This window comes from Phascolarctos cinereus, unplaced genomic scaffold, assembly GCF_003287225.1.
Source record: "Phascolarctos cinereus isolate Bilbo 61053 unplaced genomic scaffold, phaCin_HiC Scaffold_9;HRSCAF=440, whole genome shotgun sequence".
Taxonomy (NCBI): domain Eukaryota; kingdom Metazoa; phylum Chordata; class Mammalia; order Diprotodontia; family Phascolarctidae; genus Phascolarctos; species Phascolarctos cinereus.
The window spans coordinates 163,454,779-163,477,664 of NW_027556402.1; positions in this window are offsets into that span (position 1 = coordinate 163,454,779).

A 22,886-nucleotide genomic window follows, 5' to 3' on the forward strand; every position below is an offset into this window, starting at 1 on the left:
ATGATTCCGTGCCCCTGAAGCTAAAGAAGGAAAGAACATTCAGAAGAGGAGGATGGTCAATACTGTAAAATGTGATAGAACATTTAACCAGGTGGATACTACAAAATAGTTCATTACATTTAACAATTTTGAAGTCTTTGCTGATTTTGAAAAAAAAATAATTTCAATAGAATAGTTAGGGAGAAGTTAGATTTCAAGAGTTTAGAGAGAAAAGGAAGTAGAGTCAATGATTATGGACTGTTTTTAAAAGCTTCAGAGAGAGAAAATCAGACTAATTCAAAGACATAGAAGGTTTAATGCAAAGTAAGTTTAGAATGGAGACATCTGATCATATTTTAAGTAGGGAGCAGGAACTAGCAGAGAAGAAAAGGTTAAGGACTCAAAAGAAGGAGAGAAAAAATGTGAAATAAATGCTATGGAGTATAAAAAGGGTGGGGGATGACTTCAACAACACAAGTAAAACAGTTAGCAATGGAATGGAAGAGAGGATGATTAAGGTAAAGTTAAAAATTCAGAGACATTTTAAAGTGGCTATATTTTAATTGGGACACAATAAAGAATGTTGAGTCAATCTTTTCAATCAAATTGGACTAAAACTAATCTATAAGTGGAGGATGGAGTAGGATTGAGAGTTTGAGCTAAATAGCAAAGTTTTACTTCACTTCTGTGGGCAACTTATTTATTGAATCACCAAATGATAATTGCCAAGCATCTCTAAAGGCAGAATTGAAATCTACTAGCATTTTTGTCCGGCAATTTTCAGCATCCCCATGAATTAAAGAAAAATAAGTATAATGTGAATAATCCCAGGGCATGAGATCATAATGAGCACTGTGAAAGATAAATGAAGTAAGAGACTCTTGATATTTAATGAAGGTTACACAGAAAGGGCTGACTATGGGAGCTAGCCTTGGGAGAGAAGTAATAGAAATCAAAAGGGCACATATGGGTTAAGATGATAGGGAAAGACATAGAAACCAAAAGTTACCCAGGGACAAAAAGCAAGTACTGTGTATATGATAGAACAGTAGAAAAAAAAAATACAAAGACAGTATGGTGAGAAACAGGAAGTTGGATTTGGGATCTTACAGTTTCCATATATGGCAACACAAGTGAATGCCTGAAGATGAGTGAAGGAAATGATAAAAGCTGAAGATATATAAGTTCATAATATCATATAAAGACAGAAGCTACAACAATAAAAATAAAGCAACATTAAGAACAACACTAACAAATCACATTTATATTGAGAAAATCACATTGCATTCAGGAAGACTTGGGTTTGAATCCTTCCTCTGACACTTTTTATCCATGTGACCAGTCAACCTCAGCTTTCTCATCTGTAAAAGGAAGCTAATGCCTATCTGATAGGGTTGTTTAAGGAAGAAAATAAATAATACACAAAAGTTTTGTAAAACTCAGAAGGATATGTTATTCTTATAATGATTATATAATATGGACTCTAGAATTTGCAAAGATATTTTTTCACCATTATACCTTGGTTGTTAAACATAAATATTAAGGTCTTTGAGGATTATGTAAAGAAAGCAAGAAGTAAGAACCAAAATCAGAAATAAGTTGAGGATGAAGGCATAGGACTACTGCTGGGGGAGGAAGGGGCAATGCTAAGTGACAATAGAGACAAGGGATTATTCAAATCACATTCTGTGTTTATTTTCTCAACCAAGGAAAGTGGTGTTGGCATTGAGGAAAACAGGACAAAATTTTTATCAAGAAATAGAAATGCAAAATAAGTTGAAGGTGTTACCACCTAGATGATTTATTGATTCAAGTCACAGAGCCTTCAAAGGATTTTGTACTCAGTATAGATGTTAATGACAAATTAGAAGTGAATTTTCATTGTTCTTGAAAAATGATTTTCCTAGAATTTAGAAAAATAGAATTACATATACTTTCAATTTGAATCAAATTTTTCAAATGGAATGCTCATCTAAACTGAACTTCTTTCCCTACTACACACATTATTCTCCAACTGAATAAAATTTTCTGAATTATTTTCTATAATCAAAGGCCTTTTCCTTTACTTCTCCAGCTTTCTCTGTGCAGCAGAGTTGCTAAGAGTATACTACCAGAAAAGTTTCAGAATTACAGGTTTGTAGACCAAAAGAGAAGGGGAAAATTGATACAGTAAAGATAATGCTATTTTAAAGCCTTCTGAATTAGGAGACTACAGTGTTTCTGCACTAAGCTACTAAAATGCACTTACAGTATATTAAAACTACTAATTAATCCCAAAAAATGTGTTAGCATGTAATTGCAAAGTTTCAACAACTTAAATAAGATGCTCAGGGAATTTGTGTTAATGGTGAAAATCCCAGGAGATATTTTTAGATATTAGTTAACATCAGATGGCTAATATAGCATATTTAGAGATACATATACTTCTCCTTAAAAAAAGGTTCATTTTTGAAATACTAATAATCTTCTAGAAATGTTCCATGACTCTGAGTCATAAATAATCACACTTTCCAAAGAATTATATTTGACTTTCACCAGAAGGAAGGAAGGAAGGAAGGAAGAAAGGAAAAGAAAGAAAGAAAGAATTTTAATAGCATGGATTACTTTGTAAAATCACTGCCAATCCATGGAATTACTTTGGAGGTGTTAATGAGGAATGTTAATGAGGCCAGATGAAGGGAAAGAGAGTGGCAGAAAAGAAATTCATTAATATTCTCTCTCTCTCTCTCTCTCTCTCTCTCTCTCTCTCTCTCTCTCTCTCTTTCTCTCTCTTACTCTCTCTTACACTCTCTCCACATACACACACACACACACATTTATATACATCATGATGATGTGGAAGTCACCTTGAAGCTCCCAAGATATTGCCACCAGAGTCTGTGGTCCCAAACTGACTATTGGGTTGCATTCAAAGAATCAGTCTAACTAAATTATGTGAAATTTATCACATGGTTTTTGTTTAAAAGCCAATGGCAACTGATACATTTGTCTACTAAAATGCAGATGTATAGCAATCTGTATTGGTAGAAGGAATACTTACTTTGGCGAAATCAAGGCTTCCTTAATTACCATGTTCTATGAAATTATGCATACATCTATGCATGCTTTAATCCTAAAATACTATCAAATGAGTTTAGGGAATGGATTTTTGAGTTGAGATTGTAGAATATTTCTCATCAAACAAGCAATAGCATATCTTCATCATCAGAAGACATTGTATTACATAAAATTACACAATGGAAATAGATGTATTCCTCTTCTGCCAACCTTTCCTTCCCTCTATCTGACCTTATTAACATTTCTCATTAACACATTTAGAATAATGATATGGTTTGGCCTTGGTTCTGCAGTGTAGCTCATGTTTTTAAAATTCTTGCTTCTCAATTCCTGCAATGAATTATTTTCTCATGCATGCTCCAGGAGAATACCAAAAATGACATTTTATAGTGTTATTGCTAATAATGTGATGAAAAAATACAACTAGCTGACAATGGGAGACTATTCCTAGTACCTGCACATATGGAAGAGGAATATGCTACAAGGCTCTAAATACTTTTAAATTTTTCAGTGATAGGAGAGAATGAAAGAATGGACTGAATTCAGAAGCCAGGATATCACAGTGGGAATTCATGGAGACCTATGAAACAGGGAACAGAAAAGTGAATTTGGAAGAACAGACTGAATTCACAAGCCAGGATCTCACACTGAGAAATATATGGCAATGATATAACAGAGTCAGTCAATCTTTTACTCACCTCATTAAACATTTGTTTTTTGTTCCTGTAGAGAATATAAGCATGATCTTTTTTTTAAAGAAGGTACTATAGAAAAAAGAATAAGATATATTTGCAATTGGCTTAACTAATCCTAAACATAGATGCCAACTAGCTCCTGCAAAAACCTCACTACAGGGGCAGCTAGGTGGCACAGCAGATAGAGCACCAGCCCTGAAGTCAGGAGGATCTGAGTTCAAATCTTGCCTCAGACCAAACACTTAGTTGTGTGACCCTGGACAAGTCACTTAACCCCAGTTGCTTAAAAACAAACAAAAAACAGCCAAAAAAACCCCTCACTACATCTGAAGTAAATGACTACCAAACTGAAGGTCTAGAGAGCCATTGTGCTGATCTCATTTTTGTATACTGAGAAAATTTGGACAGTATACCAGCACCATGCCAGGAAACTGAATTATTTCCATTTGAATTGTCTTAGATTTCTGTGATAATTTCTTGAAAGATGATGTCTAGGCTCTTTTTCTGATAGTGGCTTTCAGATAGTCCAATAATTTTCAGATTCTCTCTCCTGGATCTATTTTCCAGGTTAGTTGTTTTTCTAGTGAGATATTTCACATTCTCTTCTATTTTTTCATTCCTTTGGATTTGTTTTACAATGTCTTAATTTCTCATAAACTCACTAGCTTCCAACTGCTCCATTCTAATTTTTAAGGAAGTATTTTCTTCAGTAAGCTTTTGGACTTCCTTTTCCATTTGGCCAATTTTGCTTTTTAGGACATTCATCTCCTCATTGGTTTTTTGGACCTCTTTTGCCATTTGGGTTAGGCTGTTTTTTAAGGTGTTATTTTCTTCAATATTTTTTGGGTCTCCTTTAGCATCACTCTCAGTTTTTCCTTCACTTCTCTTACTTGCTTCTGAAAATCCTTTTTTAGCTCTTCCATGGCCTGGGACCAATTCATATTTTTCTTGGAGGCTTTGACTTTGTTGTCTTCTTCTGGTTCTATGTTTTGGTCTTCCTTGTCATCAAAGTAAGATAATATAGTCTGACTTTTTTGTGCTGCTTGCTCATGATCCCAGCCAATTATTTGAGTTATAAACTCTTTGTTAAGGTAGGTGTTTGTTTCCATTGTGGAGAATGTACTGTCCCAAACTTCAGGGGTTTGTACAGCTGTTTTCAGACAGAGTTCTAGGGACTTTTAAATTTTCAGTTCTTCTAAGGTGGTATGATAAGGAGTGAGGTGCTCCTTTCCTGGCAGCATCGTTGCTTTCTTCTGGTTGTATGTTTTGATCTTTTTTGTCACCAAAGTAAGATAATATAGTCTGATTATTTTTGCTAAGTGTGCTTATGATCCTAGCCAATTACTTGAATTTTAAACACTTTGTTAAGGTAAGAGTGTGCTTCCAATGTGGAGAATATACTGTCTCAAGCTTGGGTGGGGGAGGGGGTTGTGCAGCTGTTTTCAGAGATACTTCTAGGGACGTATACATTTTCAGTTCTTCCAAGGTGCTATGATCAAAGATGAGGTGTTTGCTCCTTTCTTGGCCTGTGTTCTGGTCTATAAGTAACTACAAGTCGTCTTTTCTGTCTTGGAACTGTGAGGAGGATTTCTTCTTCACTGCCACTACAAGCTCCCCCATGCCAGTGCTCCTCCTCACCCCAGGACTGCCCCCCAAAACTGTGACTGAGATCCAAGCATGGGCAAAGCAAGAGAATCCTGCACCAGCGAAGAGGTCTGTGTGATCCCCCTCTGATCAGATACTCAATTCCCCCTCAGTCTGTGGGCCAGAAGCTCAGGAGGTAGCTGCCACCCTGGGGCTGAGCTCCAGGACTGGAGCTGAGACCATACTGCTTCTCTTTCTCACCGAAGTCACAGACTTTTCCCACTGACCTAAGTTGTCTTTGGCATTCCTGGGTTGAGAAGTCTGGGAACCACCATAGCTGCTGGCAATTCAGTCCTCTGAGATCTGTTCCAGGTTCATTGAGGCCTGCGCACCCATGCCAAACTGAGCTCCTCTCCCAGCTCAGTGTGATACACCTTTCCCATCTGCTGTGCTCTATGAGCAAAGCAGAATAGAAGTTGTTCAAAAGAAATGAGAGATGCACACATTTAGTGAATCCACTTCAAATATTCACAGGGGCCATTTGTACCTGATCTGTAGTTGAGCATTCTGAGCTTGTATTGGTCTGATCAGCAACAGTTGGATACAGTATAACTTGACTCTAACATAGTGATGTCATTTTGATCCTCTTCAAGAATGAAATATAAGAACAGAAAATTTTCCTGACTCCAACATTGGCCCTCTAATCACTATGCCAAAAACTTTCCCCTCTTTGCCTTATGCAAATTTATTTATGAAGCCAGAACATTCTTAGGAATAATAACTAAAGGAATCAAACATCATACTTTCCAACAACCTAGAACATCACAACATGAGGATGACGTTCAGTCTAGGAGACATGGACATGCTACTAATTATTTATTTAGTTTCTTGACCTTTTTCAGAAATGTTACTTATAAATTATGATGGTGAGTGAAGCACATACCAAGTGTCAACATAAGATTACCAACAGTTTACTTCTGAAATATGTCTACCTAAACTAGCTTTACTGTAACACAATCATGATAAGAAGGCATGTAACTACTAAAACTTATAGTATTTTAAAACATTTAGACTTTAAATATCATCTTGATCATTATCTTTATTTTATAAAGAAGTTAATGTCACAAGAAGACAAATAACTTGATGGAGGCGCCATAGGTATTTAATGGGAGAGCAAGGAGTAGAACATAGATATCCTGATTCTAAAGTTAGTGGACTCTTTTTTTTTTTACATAATGCTAGGTGTTCAACAAGTAGGTAAGAAAACGTTCCTTTCCACCAATTAAATACACTATTTTTTTCAATCTTTTCTACCTGTAAGGTACTTGTAAGCTGCTTTCCAAGAGAGCTGGAGTATGCACACAAATAAATATTATTACTATCCCTAAGGATTTCCAAATTTAAAAGAGCACAAAACAGTACAAACAAAATTAATCAATCAAATATCATTACTTAAGCTTTTTTGCTTGGCTATGTGCTAAGTTTAGGGGATAAAATACAAAAGAGCAGTAATACCTGCCCTCAAGTGCTTACATTTTAGAATTTGAACTAAGATATTACAAGTGATAAGAAAAATGCTACTAAAGATTCATGGAGGAGTGCATTTCAGTCCCAAGAAATATCAGCTAATGCACAGAACTGGGTAGAAATTTAAAAAGTTCAGAGAAGAAGGAAGAAACCAGAATGGTGATATCCAAGATTTTGTAAAAAAGGAAAGATATGAAAAGATTAGATTGGTTCCAGATTATAAAGTCCTGATTAGTAATATCATTTTAAAAATTTAACATTTTATTTTTCCTAGATTACATGTAAAAACATTTTAAATTCTTTTTTTTTCAAATTTTGACTTACAAATTCTCTCCCCTTCTTCCTTCCCTCCCAATTGATAAGGTGAACAATTTGACATAGGTTATACATGTGTAGTCATGTAAGACATACTTCCGTGTAACTCTTGCAGTGAAAAAAAACACATAAAAATTTTTAAAAAAGTAAAGAAAAAGTATTTTTGATCTGCATTCAGGTTCCACCAGTTCTGTCTCTGGAGATGGATAGCACCTTTCATCATAAAGTACTTTATAGTCTTAGATTATTGTATTGCTAAGAATGGCTGTTTTTCACAGTAGATCATCATACAATATTGCCTTTACCATGTGCAATGTTCTGTTTCTAGCGATATCTTTGTTTTTTTGGCTAAGGCAATGAGAGTTAAATGACTTGCCCCAGGTCACACAGCTAGTAAGTATAAAGTGTCTGAGGCTGGATTTAAACTCAGGTTCTCCTGATTCCAAGACCATAGCTCTATCCACTGAGACACTTAGCTGCCTCCAAGCAATTATCATTTTGAAATTGCTTTCTTGGTAGACAATGGATGTTACTGAACATTTTTTGATGAGGAGAGTGATAGGAAAAGAATTATGCAAAAAGAAATGTGTCAGGGATATATATAACAATAATAATAATAATAACAACAACAATATAGTGCTTCCTATTTGCTAGCACAGTACAGACATTGTACTTAGTTCTTTACAATTATAATCTCATGTGATCCTCGTAACAACAAGACTTTATTTGAAGTAGCTAGAGATCAGAGTCAGGGAGAACTTGTAGAAGGTCTTTTCAGTAGTCCAGATAAAATATATTGAGAGCCTGAAATAAGGTACCTGGTTTGGGAATGTGAAGGAGGCCACAGATGTGTGGGATATTGTGCACATATGGTTGTCAGGGTTTGGAAACTGATTGGCTGCAGGGAGTCAAAGAAAGAGATAGGGAAAAATAGTGTTGAGGTTTCCAGCCAATGTGAGTTCACAGAATTGTGAGAACATACACAGAAACAAGGTTGTTAAAAAGTAGGGCAAGTTTAGGAAGCAAGAGGTTTTCAATTTTGGCCTCTCTGAGTTTGAGGGGCATGTGAAATGCATAGGTTGAGATTTTCAATAAAAAATTAGGAACAGGGGCTGCAGAGTCGTTGGGTAATTAAATTTGGCCTACAATCATCATCATCATCATAACAACAATGAGGAGAAGAAGAAGAAGAGAAGAAGAAGAAGAAGAAGAAGAAGAAGAAGAAGAAGAAGAAGAAGAAGAAGAAGAAGAAGAAGAAGGAGAAGAAGGAGGAGGAGGAGGAGGAGGAGGAGGAGAAGAAGAAGACTCTTCTGTCATGTAATCTTTTATTTCAAGATTAGTCTCCAGAGGCATTTTGATACCTAGTAGAGTGCCCAGCATATCATGAAAGTACAGCCAATGTATTCAGTTTTCTTCTTGTTGTTGGTTTCTTTTAAATAGATTTTATCAACATATTTTATTTTCACATTGTCTGTTTTTCTTCACAGATCCCTCCTCCTCCCTTTCCCACATAACCTTCTCTTCTAATAAATTTAGAAAGAAGGAGAATGAGTGAGGGGAGGAAGAGGTAGAGGAGAGAAGGAAGAGAGGAAGAGTAAGAGAGGGAGGTAAAAGAAGAGAGAGAAGGGAAAGGGAGGGAAAAGAGAGGGAAAGAAGGAAAGGGAGGAAGAAGGGGAAGGAAGACAGTAAGGGAAGGAAAGACAAGAAAGTCTTCATAAGTTCAATTTTTCTTCTACTTAGTTATGAATAACTCTTTTCCCTCTCTAATAATTACCTCTTTAAAAAAGGGGGTGGGAGGAGGAAAAAAGTCTACTTACAAATACTATATGACTCCATATTTCCCTTTGGGTGAAACTCAAGTACAACTCTTTGGAAACTGTGATATTCTACAACTCATAGCTATGTAATTTCCCTGGAAGAATAATGATATTTAATGGACAAGGAAGAAAGAGGAAAGAAAAACTCTTGAAGTCAATAATTCACCCAACTCTGGTCTCCACTAAAGTGGGGATTAGAGGCATGCACTATTGAACATCTTTCCATGTTTCTCTGTTTTTGTTTTGTCCCATTACCATCTTCTAGATTGCTTTAATATTTATCTCCATTGTCTATTGATTAGCCAGACCCATTACATCTGATTTTGGGATAGTCAATTCTTTTTTTGTATAAAGCTTGACTCCATAATCTAGTTCAACCTCTTCCTGCTCTTTAATTTTTCTTAAAACAACAAATAATAACCATACTAGATCTAATGTCTTCCATTCAAGTTAAACAAATTCCCAATATCCCAATGGGTTTGTTGTTTAATAGACTAGAAAGGTTTTTGTACGCTCCTTAAGCGCCCCACCCCAAGAAATGCGTTTAAGTTGTTTTTTTTTTCCCTAGTGGACAGCAGAAAGTGCCTGTTTCCCCTTCAGAAATAGTCTTTCTGTCTTGTATGATTACCAAAAGGATATTTTGCTCATTCTACCCTTGCTTTTTCCACTAGTTCAATTGTTCCTTCTACTTAGTTATGAATAGCTCTTTTTCCTCTTCAATAATTACCTCCTCTACAGGGATGCTCCCTGACCCTTCAAAACAGCTCAAGTCCACTATTATGAATGGGATTTGCTCATTAACATATATTCCAACATAGCAGAGATCAAGAAATACCAAACTCAGTATAAGCTGTTTTAGAAATTTGTCATTATCTCAGTGATGCAGGTATTGTTCAGTGAACCATGGAAATACAGTTCTGCTTTTAAAAGCCTTTTAGCTCTTTCCTTTTTTCCTATTGAGATACATTAGAGTTCTCAAAAAAGTGCTTATTCTTATCAAATTATAAATCATGGCAGATACCAATTACACTACTCTAGTATGTAAGAGAATGTTTTATCTCCATATCACTGGTAATTTTCTGTAGTTTGGGGTTACGCAGAAAGATTGTAAGTCAAAGAAGCAGCTGCTTTATTCTGCAAATATGCATTTTAAATTTAATGACAGGACAAGAGAAAACATCTGGTCATGTACTGAGACAGACTCCTATGCATCTTCTTGATTTCCTTGGAGCAGGTGTATAATCTTGAAAATAAAAACAGGTACTTCATAAAATAAGATTTTGTAGAGCTGGTCATTTACAATTAGAAGATCATTCTCACTGAAATTCATTTGACCAAATCTTCAGATAAATGACAATTTCAATTTCTCCCAAAGTCTTAACAAAATTGATGTTAAAAAACAGAGTTATGAGACAAATTGTTTTTCTACCACCTGATGTATCTGACCCAAGAATCACAAGGAAGGAACACTGGAGACATTAGGGGTAATATTCTTCTAATTATATATAAATAAGAAGATATATATATATATATAATATACATATATATATATTCTCTATATATACATATATGAAAATTATATTGTTCTATATGGCATAAACTTAAATGGACTGGGAAATATTATGGATATAATATTGTACAATTTATATCTGGGTCTGAAGGAATGCTCACTCTGACTTCAGAATCTATCATGATTTACACCTATAAGTGTCCTCAGTCAAGGTTGGGGTATCTAGTCTTAATGTTAATACCTATGGAATAAGGTAACAGGTAGAGATTATCTAAGTTCACCCCCTCATGCTCAACACTGTCTATTTGAGTGCCTCTTCAGACTTTTGATGATGCTATAAGTCCCTTACTATGGAACTCTACCTAATTCTGCTCTCCCTGGAAAATGTTCCTATATTTAGAATTCTTCCAGAACTCACTCCTTCTCATCAAAATTTATTCATAGTCTGTCCTTTTCTGTCTGGATTTTACTTTATTAGGTGGTATGTATTATCATAACTCAGAAGTTATCTTTCTCAGCTTCTCTTGATCATTATACTTGTATTTTCTGAAATGAAAGAATTTAATGTTTAAAGCAGCTCGGTTTCAGCCTTCATAAGAGGTCTATCCAATATGTAAATTGACTCCTCTAGAAATTTGCACAGCTATTCTAAATAAAGGTACCAATTTTCAAAATTTTATTGACTACCTAGTGGGGTCAAGGCAATGCTCTAAATATTGGAGACACAAACACAATACAAAAAAAAATACCTTTCCTCAAAGAGTTTACATTGTCCTACCAAGTTACGACATAACTATGGATAAGTAAGTAAAGGATAATTTAAGGAAGAAAAGAAGAACTAGGGGAATCCTTGTGGGAGGGTGTAATTTTAGTTGAGCAATAAATAAAGGAGTAAATGAGCATTTATTAAATGCCTACTGTGTTTGTGATCAGTAACATTCTAAGTGCTGGGGATTCTCACAATCTAATGGATTTGTCCACTTAAAATCTGAAGATTGTGCCAATGGAAATCATTTGATTCAATTAGGTTTTTCTACCAGTAAATAATGAATTTATTCAGACTTTCTAGTATTGCTTTCCTAAATGAACTCAATCTTTCCTTTCACTTAGCTATAAACGATAGTTTTACCCATCCAGTAATGCCCATGGCTCACTAACTACTACTTAGATAATGGAAGTAATGTTCAGTTTGCTATTTCTTGATCTTTGTTATGCAGGGATATGTATATTAGTGATGACTCTGTCTTAATCACCAAACTATAATTGAACCCACATCCCATGAGTTCTTAGGAACATTTGCCCTGCATTTTGCAGTAGTTTTACACATATTCATGATTTCCCCTTTCTAAATTCTAATGACCTCAATGGCAATATTTCTTATTTTCTCTTCATATCCTAATTGTCCAGAACATAAACTCAATATATGTTCTCTGAACTCAGACTTTTTTTTTATAGAATTTATTACCAGATGTTATATTCAAGTTATTTCACTTGTCATTTTGATCTACCTCCTTTGCAAAAGGCCTGAAGGAGGCATTGGACATATAAAGAAGAAATACAGTTTTCCTGTATACAATAAGGTTAATGTATAATATGCAATATAAAATTTCAGGTAAAGTACAATGAGCAAGTGAGAACAGAAATAGTCTCTGTTTGGAGGGATGAGAGGGGAAGGGGAAGAACTGATGAAAGAATTGGCAGTTTACATGCATTTTGAAGAAAGTTGGAAATGGAGTTGGTGTTCGCTCATACTTTTGGGTGTGACATGAACAAAAGCATAGAAAGCAAGAGTATTTTTTTTTTCTGGAGATCCATATGAAACAATGTTGGGATGGTAACTTGTAGCAAGATGGTAGAGGAATTGAATGCTGGCATCAGAAGTCTATGTTATACTGTAGGAAATAGGAAGCCACTAAAGATTTTTCAAAAGAGGAATGATGTGATCAGTGTTGAGTTTGGAACATGATTCTGTAATAAAGTTGGGGGAAAAGGATTGGGGAGAAGATAAGAATAGAAACAAGAAAACTCATTGGGAGGTTTTAACAACAGCAAAAATGCAAAAATAATGAAGACCCAAAGTAGGATGGTGTCAGTGAGAATGAAAATAAGGCAATGGATACAGGATGATATTTAAAAAGCAGAATCAATAGCACTTGACAAATATTTGAAACAAGGGTGACGTTTAGGTTAACAGGGGAAATACATTCAAGTTTAAACACCTCGAGTTTGAGTTCCTGGCAGGACATCCTCATAGAAGTATCAAGAAAGTAAGTGGTAAGACCATAGTGGTAGAAATACGAAGTGTAATTGATAATATAGAAGTGGAGGTCTAGTGACAGGGTGGGTATGAGCATAAAGATTTGGGATACATCTGTATAGAGATGATAACCAAAGTCATGAAAGTAGATAAGATTATTACAGCAGAGATCAGAAAAATACACCTGTATACATTTAATTGATTTGTACATTGATTATTTTGATAGTAATGATAAGTGGGTATTATAGGCATACTTCTTCCCTACTAGACTGTATTTGTGCATTAAACAAATATTTAATCTTCTTTAGTTTGAAGGCCATGAACTATCCATTGTCCATGAAGAACTAAGTACAGGAGCTCATTAAACATCTGTTGAATGCCTACATGCACTAGTTTCATCACAACCCCAGAACATCATTTTGCTAGTCTACAACTTTTAGTCAGAAATGTCTTTTCTTTACTGCTTGGACATATCAACAAGTATGAAAGCAATTATGTCAGGAGGTAATTTATCAAAGGCTCCATTTCATACATTGAGATATGACTGCTTCCAGTCAGGGGCACCATGGTTCTTCCCCAAACATTCATGCTATCTCATAGCAAAGAAATTATAGATACTGCCTAAGATTAACTGAAAATAATTTCTAATAACTATGATTTTGCCTGCATAGTTTGAAGAAGAATTTGGAATTTATCAGATTGATTTGAGATGAATAATGAAATTTTATTAACAAATTTATTAAGTATTAGTATGTGCAAGGCACTATGCTAAAAAGACAAAAACAAATGAACAAAAGGAAACAAATAAAAAAAAATTAGTAATCCCTGACTTCAGAGAGATTACATTCTACCAGGATTGTTTGGATGTTGACTTTGAGGCCTAAATAAGCCCTCTGTAGTGCTCAAATTCTGTAAATCATGGTTAGATCTCCCCTTTGTACTGTGGATTCTAGTTATATGTATAGGATTCAGGCCTTTTGATTGGATAGCTACAAAATGTTTAGGGATAATAATGCTCAGTCTCAGTATCCTGTAGAGTCAAATGACCAAAATCCAAATTAGTTTATAGTTTTGTCAAGTTAAATCACAACTACTTATTAATCATTTATTAGATATCAGGGGCTGTGCTAAGTGGTAGACATGTAAAGAAATAAAAATAAAACACCAACAGCAAACAACATCATGGTCACTGATCTTTTTTTTTTTTTTTTTTGCTTTTAGGCAATTGGGGTTAAGTGACTTGCCCAGGGTCACACAGCTAGGAAGTGTCCAGTGTTTGGTCTGAGGCCAGATTTGAACTCAGATCCTCCTGACTTCAGGGCCGGTGCTCTATCCACTGTGCCACCTAGCTGCCCCCATTATAAGAATCTGAGCAGTGGCTAGATTTTAAGAATCTGAGCCGGTCACTGCTCTTAAGAAGTTAATATTATAATGCCAGAGATAACATGTATAGAATATATATGTATAAGGTGTATACCAAGTGAATGGAAAGGATAGAACAATTTAGGGGCAAAAAGGATTGGTAAAGGCTTCTTTCACTGATTGAGATTTCAGTTTTCTTGAATGAAACCAGAAAATGGAAGAGACTGAGGTAAGAATGGAGAACATTCTGATGACGGGCAAATTGCCAGGGCAAAGACAAAGAATTGAGATATGGAAGTTTGTATGTGGGGACTGTCTAGTAGGCCAGCATGACTACATGGTAGTAAGTGGACCAGAGTAAAGTATAGCAAGACTAGAAAGGTAGAAAAGGGTCAGGTTGTGAAGGACTGTAAATGCGAAACTGAGCACAGTTATGTCTTTTACATTTCTGGGGTTAGGTGTATGGTTACTCCCCACCTGCCTCTGTAATCTGGAAAATCCACATAAAATATTTTGTCCTTCCTTTCATACCAGAGAAGTCTGAATTTTTTTTTCTTTTTCTGTTTTGGGATGTTTATAATACGGTATTGTCAAATTTGTGTTAAGTGTTTGGTCACAGATTATATTATGCAATACTACATATATATGTATACATGTATATAGTATATATATATATATATATACACATACACATACACATGTACATACATATACATACGCACACATATACTATATATATACTGTTTATATATATGCATATTGTATATATATGTATATATATATATTTATACATTTCTGAGTTTCTAAACTTTTTTGCGTCCTCTGCTGATTTTCATATGTCTGTGGCTTCTGCAAAACTCAAAATTCCCCAAACTCCCATTTAATTTCTTATACCAATTCATGCTATATTGGGTGATGAGGAAAATTGTGATGTAGAAGGGTTAGCTGGATTTTACCTTTGATCAAAAGGTAATAGGGAAACAATCATGAAGAATCATGTTTATTGAGTGGAGGGTGAGGCTGGGAGTGACATGGTTTATGAAGGGGGGGAGCAGAGAAGAACAGTTATCTTTCTGCCTATCCCTTAGTTGGAAAAATAAATTGCTTCATTTGCAAAACTTGAGAGGAAATATTCCTTTCTACTTCTAGACCGTGTATCACTTGCAAAATTCTTAAGATATTGCACATTGCTGAGGCAGTAAAAGCCGAACTCAGGGTGTGACTGACCCCAGTCCTTAACTCCTTTTGAACTTCGCATGATTGAGAAGTTAAACAACAATGTAAATTATGAGAATCCTGACACCCTCACCACTGCCCCTGACAACCCTCAAATGGCAGAGCTGAGCTGCACATCACCAGCTGTTCCTTCTCAGTTGACAGTCTATTGCCCACTAGAAAAGCTGCTGGACTGCTCAAGTTTTAAATTCATTTCAAACTCCTTAGAGACAGTGAGAATTTTATAATGTTGATTTAGGTCCACAGAGACCCAATTTTTCCTCATTATCCAAAATTTAATACTCTTGAGAAAACTTCAGCAGAAAGTACAGAAGAGAAATGTGCATTTGGAACAAATGTATGAGAATTACCTAGCTTGAGAATGTAGATGTTGGTGATTAGGGCTCTTTGGGGCAGCTGCAGTCTTCCATGAGTGTCAAATAGTGGTGTTTTTTGTTTTTTGTGTTTTTTTTTCCCTCAGGCATAGCACTTCAGGAGCAGAGGAAGTCTTTCCATTTTATGTTATTCATAGTCCATAGAGACCTGAGGTTTTCATTATTCATACTTTAGATCTCTCCAATCACATAGCAATCACAAGTACCAACTGACAGGTTACCAAGTGTTTTCTGTATCCTTCTGTGACTGCAACCAGGTTTGTTAAGTAGATTGCAGAATGATAAGAGATGACCACGTACCAATGATTAAATAATGACATAACACCTGAGAAGGCACAGGTATGCTTGGTCCTGAACTTTCCTCTCATACATGTTATTGCACTTATGAGGCCAGTTTTTAATAAATAAATAGGTGTAGACATAAATGGAAAGGTTTAAATGTGAATTATCTAACAGACACAGGATGGAGAAGAGCAGAAGCCTAGCCATGTTCCTAAGGAAATTGAGCTGATATCTTTATTCATTTTTTTCCTAATATCAGGACTTGGTCCAATTTTGAGATTTCAGACTTTACAGGTCTTCCATTTAAGGAAATAATATATTGGTAAGATTCGTTCTAAAGCAATGACTTTTTTCTATGAGAAATAATATACCTTATTATATTATTAGAATTCCTGTATGCATACATATGCTATATAAATATGCAAACATATATATGTATATGCATACATACATACATGCACATGAATACCAAAATGCTATGTATATATACATATACATATATATGCATATTTGTGCATGTTTATGTTCCTTCGTGAGAGCTGCCACATACATATACACATATATACATTTATGTGCATATCAATACATATACACTTATGTGTATATGGCAGTTCTAATAAGGGAGGGAAGAATATCATTTAATGCTTTTATTACATTTATGTATTTGTATATATATTATTGCAGTGCTCTATACATTTTGAACATAATTCTATAGAAATTATTTCATGGGCATAGTTTAAACACTTGCCCTTCTTCCCTATACCTCACTCAACTCTGTCAAAAGAAATTTTAAATTAAGAGTCCTGTGCTTAATTATTGTGGATCTGTCCTGTGAGTCTGTTGAGGAACTGCAAAGACCCGTGAACTTCAGATTGGAAGGAACTTCAAAGGGATTTTCACTCATTTTGTAACTATCTCAGAGTTCTCTCCATAATACTCCTCCAAAGTGTACATTCAGTCTTGGTTTGAAAGCCTCTAACAAAGGGGAAGCCACTAACTTTCAGGGGAACCCATTCTTCTTCTGGAGAGCTCTTTTAGGAAGGCTTTTTTGTATTCTTTCATTACTCCCCTTACACTGACTTGAAATCTGCTTCTCTACAATTTGGTACCACAGGATCACAGGTATAGAGTTGAAAGTTACCCTAGATATCATCTAGTCCAACCCCATCATTACACAGATAAGAAAGAGAGACCCAGGGAAGTTTAATATCTTGTTCTATTTACACATAGTAAGTATTAGAGCAGGCCAGAAATACTTGGGGCCTGTGGGTGCTTATGGCCTTTGGGATGTTTGTGCTTACCAAAGAATTTCGTCTAAATTCAAAGGATGTTTTCCTCTACACTTTTGGTGAGCTGCCCAAAATCCTTTGGTATGCCTTAAGCAGCCTAAGAAACTTAATTAGCTTAAAGGCTGCAAGTTGTCTGGGCTTGTAAAGGCAGGATTTGAACTCAGATCTTTTTATTTTAGCTTTTACTTTTACTTTACTTTTTACTCCTTTCTTCTGCTTTTTTTACTATATTACTCTCATTATTCCTAGTTCTGTCTTCTGTGGCCAAGTATACTTTCTCTTCCATAAAACAAATCTGTTTCTGTAGAGGGATTGATTCATCATAATAACACACTAGAGCAGTGGTCTCTAAAATGGGTACCACAGAAGGACTCTAAGTCACATCAATCAGAGTGAGAAGATGGATTACATCCCACCTTCCCTTTTAAAGCAATAATCTTCTTGATAATAAGATCAGGGACGAAACAAGGATGTACATTATCACCACCATTGTTCAATATTGTACTGGAAAAGTTAGCTTTAGCAATAACAAAAGAAAAAGTAACTGAAGGTATTATAATAGGCAAAGAAGAAACAAAGCTATCATTCTTTGCAGATGACATGATAATATATTTAGAGAATCCTAGAGAATCAAATAAAAACCTACTTGAAATAATAAACAACTTTAGCAAAGTTTCAGGCTACAATATAAAACCACATTAATCATCGACATTTCTATATATTACTACCAAAGCCAAACAGCAAAAGATAGAAACAGAAATTCTATTTAAACTTACTGTAGACATTATAAAATATTTAGGAGTCTACCTACTGAAACAAACCAAGGAACTATATGAACACAATTGTAAAACGCTTTTCATACAAATAAAGTCAGATCTAAATAATTGGAAAAACATCAGTTGCTCATGGGTAAGCTGAGCTAATACAATAAAAATGACAATTCTACCTAAGCTAATTTAGCTAATTTACTTATTCAGTGCCATATCAATCAAACTAACAAAAATTATTTTATGGAATTATAAAAAATAATAATAACAAGATTCATTTGGAATAACAAAACGTCCAGAATATCAAGGGAACTAATGAAAAGAAATGCAGGTGAAGGTGCCTAGCCATTCCAGATCTTAAATTGTATTACAAAGCAGCAGTCATCAAAACTGCTTGGTACTGGCTAAGACACAGAGTGGTGGATTGGTGGAATAGGTTAGATATACAAGACACAGTGGTTAATGAACATAGTAATCTATTATTTGATAAACCCAAAGACCTCAACTTATGGGATAAGAACTCACTCTTTGACAAAACCTGCTGGGAAAACTGGAAAATAGTATGGCAGAAACTAGGCTTAGACCAAAATCTCACACCATATACCAAAATAAAGTCAAAATGGGTTCATGACTTAGATATAAGGGCTGATAATGTAAGCAAACTGGGAGAGCAAGGAATAATTTACCTATCAGATTTATGGAGAACAGAAAAATTCATGAGCAAACAGGAAATAGAGAACATTACGAAATATAAAATGGAAAGCTTTGATTACATTAAATTGAAAAATTTTTGGACAAACAAAGCGAATGCAACCAAAATTAGAAGAAAAGTAGAAAATTGGGAAAGAATTTTTACAACCAGTCTCTTTGATAAGGGCCTCATCTCTAAAATATATAGAGAATTAAGACAAATTTATAAGAATATGAGTCATTCCCCACTTGATAAATGGTCAAAGGATATAAACACGCAGTTCTCAGATGAAGAAATTAAAGCCATTTATAGTTATATGAAAAAATGCTCTAAATCTCTATTGATTAGAGAAATGCAAATCAAAACAACTTTGAGGCACCATATCACACCTATCAGGTTGGCTAACATGGCAAAACAGGAAAACGATAAATGTTGGAGAAGATATGGGAAAATTGGAACACTAATGCATTGTTGGTAGAGTTGTGAACCTACCCAGCCATTTTGGAGAGCAATTTGGAACTATGCCCAAAGGGCTATAAAAATGTACATACCCTTTGACCCAACAATAGCACTTCTAGGTCTATATCCCAAAGAGATCATAAACATGGGAAAAGGACCAACATGTACAAAAATATTTATAGAAGCTCTTTTTGTGGTGGTAAAGAATTGAAAATTGAGAGGATGGCTACCAATTGAGGAATGGCTGAAGAAGTTGTGCTATAAGAAATGATGAACTTCAGACTTCAGAAAATTACTTCAGAAAAGCCTGGAAAGACTTGTATGGTCTGATGCTGAGTGAAATAAGCAGAACCTGGTGTATGTTGTACATAGTAAAAGCCACGCTGTGCGATGACTAATATTCAGAGACTTAACCCTTCTCAGTAACACAAGGATCTAAGATATCTCCAAAGGCCTAATGATGGAGAATACTATCCACATCCAGAGAACGAACAATGGAGTTTGAATGCAGATTGAAGCTTACTATTTGCTTTTTTTTTTCCATCTGTTGTGTGTTTTGATTCCTCTTTCTGGTGGTTCCTCCTATTAGTTCTAATTCTTACTTACAACATCACTAATGTCATAATATGTTTAATAAGAATGTATATGTATAGCGTATATCAGATTGTGTGCTGTCTTGGGGAGGGAGGTGGGAAGGGAGGGGGAGAAAAATTTAAAACTCAAAAACTTATGAAAGTGATTGTTGATAATTCAAAATAAATTAATTAAAATTTAAAAAAGAAAGTCAATAATCATGATTGTCTCCAAAATAACTGATCCCTATTCTTCATGCCTTTTACCTCAACACTCCCCTACCTCGCCCTTTCCACTGCAATAACCTTCCCATTTCTGAAGTAGGTGTCCATATTCATGGCCAGTTACAACTGAACTGAGATGTAGTCATCAACACAGCATGTATGCAGATACCACTAGGAATAAATATTCACACACACACACACACACACACACACACACACACACACACATACACACACACACACACCCTCCCCAGCATATTCACCTTTTGCCAAAGGTTATCTTTCTGAGGGGGGAGGTGCTTGGGTCTATGAAACACCAACAAGAGCTGTGCTCCTTTTGTTTTCTTTTAGGTAGAACAGGTTGAATTTCACAGAATGAAAAGAATGACTTTTAATCTACAGCAAAGAGGTCATTATATCTCACCCTCAAACCCACCCTTTACTCCAACTTGCTATTATAATTGAAGGCAAAACAATCCTTCCAGTCACATCCATTTACAATTTAAGGATGATCCTCAAATCCTCACTCTCATTCACCCCCACAGATCCAAGCAGATGCTTGTTGTTTCTAGATTGTCTCCACAATTTCTCTTTCATTTTTCTGCTGGCCACAATCTTGCTTTAGGATTTCATTAACTCTGACCTGGACTATTTCAATGGTTTCCTAATTGTTCTTATTGGAGCGGGTGGGTCTCTCCCTATTTCAAAACATCCTGTACACACATGGTAAATTGTATATATATATATATATATATATATATATATATATATATATATATATATATATATATATATATATATATATATATATATATATATATATATATATATATATATATAAATTAGACCATACCATGTAAATCCCCTACACCTCAATAAACCACATTGGCTCCATGTTACCTGAAGGATCAAATATAAACTATTATTCTTGGCATGTAAAGACCTCTATAGCTTGACCTCAACTTACTTTTTTCCATCTCTATTATACATTACTTCACTTCTTATATTCTATGGTCTAGCCAAATTGATTTTCTTAGTGTTCTTTGTGGTCATACAAATAGAATATCAAAATATTTACATGAAATTAAAGTATAATAGCAGGCATTAAGCAGAACCAGGTAAAGAAAGGGGGATATACTGCATACATTTTGCTGAGGTGAAATGAGATACAATACAATTTTGCTTTGGATATGGTGAATAGCTCCACCTATGAATACTGCTGAAGATGCTGTTTCACAGTCATGACATGATCTGTTGTTTGATTGCTGTATTGTGAATCTTTCACTAAAAGTCATCAAAATAAATCCACCTGTTTGGATATTTACATTGATTAAATTTATGGAATAATTAATTACTTCAAAACAATTATTATATATAAGTACATCCTATACCTGAGGACCTACAGTATTCCCCCCCTCCCCAGTGATTAAGGAGATTAATTTACATTCTTCTCAATAAAAGAAACAAAGGGTTTTGTACTCCATAAAATAAAAAAAAGAACATTTAAATTTGTCTCATTTTTTCTGTTCAAAATTTCTGTCATTTTCATATGTTTTATAGGGGGACAGGGTCTACACCTGTGAGTTCATTGGCATAGGGAATTCTTTGGTGAAAAACAAAGTACTTCAAAAAATGCAGGTCAGTTCCATCTCAATCATTTTTAAATTTAGAGATCTGCCTAGAGCCTGAGGATTTGAGTGACTCACACAGGATCACAGAGCTAATATATTTTTGAGGCCTCCCTCAAGTGGCTATATATTTTATAATGCACATAACATATTAGCAGTGGAGTAACATATATGCATATGTAACTTATAAATGACTATACATAATATATATTGAGAATATGTACTTTTATTTTGCTGTTTCAAGAAAACGCTATTTTCCCCTTCACATTACAAACATTTACAGATTGCTTATACTCCCTTAGAGGTCACTTAAGTAAAACTAATAATACAGTGATCTCATCTGAAAGTAAATACAATCTTTCTTATCTTTAGCACCCCCTACCTCTTTTTCTAAAAAGAGAAATCTATTTTCACTCTCTCAAACCCCTTATCATTAAAACAAAATGCAAGATTAAAATTGTTTAGATACTGCTTCTCTTGTGCATAAAATGAGGTGGTGGATAAAAGTCCATACACTCCCCTCCTTGAACAAAATCCAGCCCAGGTCTCTCCCATCTGTTCTTTCAGTCTTTTGCTTCCTTATTGGTACTAGCTGTTCCCTCTTCTCCCTTTACAAGACTGTCAGGGTGTGGCCACAAATAAGTTGTTAACTCTTTAATGCTTTAGGCAATCTTTCTTCTTTATTAACAAATACATCTTCTACTGACATTGTTCTTATGTAACTGAAATAACATTTTCTAGGACAGCAACAAAATTCAGTAAGTCTTTAAAAGCCAGAATACTGTCAAATATTGTGAATTTAGCCAATAAATATTTACTGAGTAGCTACTATTATACTAGATATTGTGGAGTTTGTGAAAGAAAGAAAGAAAGAAAGAAAGAAAGAAAGAAAGAAAGAAAGAAAGAAAGAAAGACCATGTTATGGTCTTTGCCCTCAAAGAGGGTATTTGTGTGGGTGTGTTTGTGGGTGTGTGATAAATGACAAACAGCTACAGTTAATAAATATAATTATATCTCAACATTATCAAATGGATCTAAAATCCTATTGATATATTCCAGTGATGTTGAGCACAACTCCTATGTTATAGGTGTCTACCTATCTCATATGTCTCTTGTTACTGTTCCCCCCCCCATAATTTTACACAGGGAATTCCACTTATATGCTGAGGGTCTTCCTCACATTCATGTCATTACGACTATAACTGTGGCACACAAACTTTTCACTACTCGTCCTTCACTCTCACTACATGACCCATGGCT